This window comes from Girardinichthys multiradiatus, chromosome 10, assembly GCF_021462225.1.
Source record: "Girardinichthys multiradiatus isolate DD_20200921_A chromosome 10, DD_fGirMul_XY1, whole genome shotgun sequence".
Taxonomy (NCBI): Eukaryota; Metazoa; Chordata; class Actinopteri; order Cyprinodontiformes; family Goodeidae; genus Girardinichthys; species Girardinichthys multiradiatus.
In genome coordinates, this window is record NC_061803.1 from 19,191,788 (window position 1) to 19,196,232 (window position 4,445).

General features: G+C 38.8%; 1 non-coding gene across 1 annotated transcript; it reads right to left on the reverse strand.

Annotated features, from left to right (window-relative positions):
• Positions 1 to 1,481: 1,481 nt before the first annotated feature.
• LOC124875792 lies at positions 1,482 to 1,598 on the reverse strand. Its single transcript, XR_007040127.1, has one exon. It is a non-coding gene; the product is annotated as a U5 spliceosomal RNA (small nuclear RNA).
• Between the last annotated feature and the right edge of the window lie 2,847 nt (positions 1,599 to 4,445).

The window sequence follows — 4,445 nt, forward strand, 5'->3', positions numbered from 1 at the left end:
ATATAGAAAAGCAAAAGAAATTCTCACAAAGAAAAAAAAAAAACCAAACATCTGAATGTATTAAATTTGAGTACTACAATATCCATCTCAATAAACCAAATTTAGTTGCCTCTGCATAAAGTTTTTCAGTTAACAGTCCTCCATCGTCCATACCTGCTTACATTTGCAGGGTAGCGGTGGGTTAGTGCCTGTCTCTAGTGATAATTGGGCAAGAAGCAGGGTACACCCTGGCAGGTCGCAGGTCCATTACAGGGCAACACAAACATACAGGATAAACAACCATGCACGCACCCACTCATACCCATGTGCAATTTACACTAACCTAACCATCTGGTTTTTGGACTGTGGGAGGAAGCTGCAGAGCCCAGAGAAAACCCATGCATGTACAGGGAGAATGTGCCAGATCCATGCAGAAAGAGCCCAGGCCGGGATTTGAGACCAGAACCTTTTTGCAGTAAGGCAATAGTACTTGTCAGTGCAGTACCTTGTAGCCCAGTAAGAATCTTGCACTGAATTAATTGAAACTAAGAATTTCATGAAAGAAAAACTAATGCAAGGGGATTGTTCAATATTAAAAAAACTAAGACAAAAAAATGAAAGTATTTACAAAAATAATTAAATAAACTTATTCAAAATATTAATGATACCATAAATACCACTTAAAAAAAACTAACATAAGCATTTGATTTGTAGTTTTTTTTTTTTTTTACAGTGAGCTGACAGGAAAGGGGTGAGACCGTTCAGCAAAGGTCAACAGGAGTGGGAGTCGAATCCGTGACGGCTGCGTTGAGGACTAAGGCCTCTGAACACGGGTCCCCCATTTTACCCCTGCGCCAACTCTGTGTCTCAATTCAGGACCTTCTAGTAGCATTTTTTTGAGATCATTGAAACAGGAGTGAAGACATAATTTGTAAATAAGATCATAATTACAAATAATACCAAAGGCAAACAGGACTAAATATACTAATAATAATGCTATTTGATGATACTATAAGGGTAAAAAGTAGATAAAAATACAAATCACACATAAATCATGTCCATATCTGTCTTACACTTCAACTTTATAGCCTTAACTGTGGCGTCAGGGGAACATCGTCTAGATATGTTGACGGTCGAGTTCGCCCTCTGCTGGAGGTTAATTGGAAATGCAACGCAAAGCAATGAATCGTCAGCTTCTTCAAGTCTTTGCTTTGAAATAAAATTAGTTTCATTCCGTGCTGTTTGTCCGCTTGCAGATTTCTTCTGTTTTTGCCCTTTAGTTAAAATTTGAGACAAGATCATTTTAATTTAGTCACAGATAATCTGAGACAATGCATTTTATCAACAAACGGAGAAACGTGGAAGTGTTAAATCCTCCCAATGTGGAATCGACCAGCCAACAAAATCACACACAAACATCAACGCGTCCATAAAACAAGAAAAACAATTAAATTCAGATTCTTGCTTCTTTAAAATATTTTTTAACTTTCAACAGCTATAGAAACCCTGCGAGTAGCAAGGTAGTAAAAAATTTTAGATAAAACTCATGTTGTTCCTCTTCACGGAAATCTTTAGTAAAAGGCGAAAGATTTATACGATCTGAAAAGAAACATGAGTACATAACTAGCTGTCGGATCCATAACTATTTATACTCCGACATAACATTCACAGTGACGGTGACGCTGAGCCAAACTTTCAACGAAAAAAGTTTGAATTAAAACGACAACAGATCACAGAAGGGTTACAATAGCGTTAATAAATACGAGTATTATCACAAAAACCACAACTGATTAGTTCTGACAACTTTAAATACTACTTTGATTAAACTGTAAAACACATCACGTGGTGCATGCTGGTTATTGATCTGCTTACATCTTGGCTAATTCGTACCCAGGAACGTTTTGCCAGCTCAGTAATAAAGCAAAACCAATACGACTACTTGAACGCCTCTTTACGGACCCAGTAGTTCAAAAAACAACGAAAACGAGCCTCTGTGTTGACAAGGGAATATATATTTTCTGAATCGTGCAGAACGCGGGAGATAAAGCTATAACAATCCTTTTGTGTATTTACAATACAGACCAAAAGTTTGGACACACCTTCTCATTCAGAGTTGTCTTTATTTTCATGACTATGAATATTGTAGCTACCCACTGAAGGCATCAAAACTATGAATTAACACATGTGGAATTATATAGTGAACAAAAAAGTGTGAAACAACTGAAAATATGTCTTATATTCCAGGTTCTTCAAAGTAGCCACCTTTTGCTTTGATTCCTGCTTCACACACTCTTGGCATTCTGTTGATGAACTTCAAGAGGTCGTCACCTGAAATGGTTTTCACTTCACAGGTGTGCCCTGTCAGGTTTAATAAGTGGGATTTCAAGCCTTATAAATGGGGTTGGGACCATCAGTTGTGTTGTGCAGGAGGTGGATACAGTATACAGCTGATAGTCCTACTGAATAGACTGTTAGAATTTGTATTATGGCAAGATAAAAGCAGCCAAGTAAAGAAAAACGAGTGGCCATCATTACTTTAAGAAATGAAGGTCAGTCAGTTCGAACAATTGGGAAAACTTTGAAAGTGTCCCCAAGTGCAGTCACAAAAACCATCAAGCACTACAAAGAAACTGGCTCACATGAGGACCGCCCCAGGAAAGGAAGACCAAGAGTCACTTCTGTTGCGGACGTTAAGTTCATCCGAGTCACCAGCCTCAGAAATCGCAGGTTAACAGCAGCTCAGATTAGAGAACAGGTCAATGCCACACAGAGTTCTAGCAGCAGACACATCTCTAGAACAACTGTTAAAAGGAGACTGTGTGAATCAGGCCTTCATGGTAAAATACCTGCTAGGAAACCACTGCTGAGGACAGGCAACAAGCAGAAGTTGTTGGATTAAAGAACACAAGGAATGGACATTAGACCAGTGGAAATCTGTGCTTTGATCTGATGAGTCCAAGTTTGAGATCTTTGGCTCCAGCGACCGTGTCTTTGTGCGGCGCAGAAGAGGTGAACGGATGGACTCTACATGCCTGGTTCCCACCGTGAAGCATGGAGGAGGAGGTGTGATGGTGTGGGGGTGCTTTGCTGGTGACACTGTTGGGGATTTATTCAAAATTGAAGGCATACTGAACCAGCATGGCTACCACAGCATCTTGCAGCAGCATGCTATTCCATTCGGTTTGCGTTTAATTGGACCATCATTTATTTTTCAACAGGACAATGACCCCAAACACACCTCCAGGCTGTGTAAGGGCTATTTGACCAAGAAGGAGAGTGATGGGGTGCTACGCCAGATGACCTGGCCTCCACAGTCACCGGACCTGAACCCAATCGAGATGGTTTGGGATGAGCTGGACCGCAGAGTGAAGGCAAAAGGGCCAACAAGTGCTAAGCATCTCTGGGAACTCCTTCAAGACTGTTGGAAAACCATTTCAGGTGACTACCTCTTGAAGCTCATCAACAGAATGCCAAGAGTGTGCAGAGCAGTAATCAAAGCAAAAGGTGGCTACTTTGAAGAACCTAGAATATAAGACATATTTTCAGTTGTTTCACACTTTTTTGTCCAGTATATAATTCCACATGTGTTAATTCATAGTTTTGATGCCTTCAGTGTGAAGCTACAATATTTATAGTCATGAAAATAAAGACAACTCTTTGAATGAGAAGGTATGTCCAAACCTTTGGTCATTATTGTATGTTGTTTCAACTACAACCTTTACTGGGTTACAACAGAATGTGTGGTACCAAGAATGCATTTGAAAACTAAGATGTTTCACAAACTCTACAGCAATAAAATTGGAGTTCTTAATCATCCAACTACGTAAATATTATAATTCAACTACTTATTCTATTTCAATATTATACTAAAATTCTAATACTATTGTTGTATTTTCATTTTTTTTCATTAATAAAGACTACTTCCTAATTCTGTTGAAACAGATGCAAAATCTTCACCCACAATTTTAAGACAAACTGTGCTGTTATTTCAACAATTCTTAACTGTAGGATGGTCAGTGAGGAGAGTTAAAAGTGAATACAGGTCCTTCTCAAAATATTAGCATATTGTGATAAAGTTCATTATTTTCCATAATGTCATGATGAAATTTTAACATTCATATATTTTAGATTCATTGCACACTAACTGAAATATTTCAGGTCTTTTATTGTCTTAATACGGATGATTTGGGCATACAACTCATGAAAACCCAAAATTCCTATCTCACAAAATTAGCATATTTAATCCGACCAATAAAAGAAAAGTGTTTTTAATACAAAAAACGTCAACCTTCAAATAATCATGTACAGTTATGCACTCAATACTTGGTCGGGAATCCTTTGGCAGAAATGACTGCTTCAATGCGGCGTGGCATGGAGGCAATCAGCCTGTGGCACTGCTGAGGTCTTATGGAGGCCCAGGATGCTTCGATAGCGGCCTTTAGCTCATCCAGAGTGTTGGGTCTTGA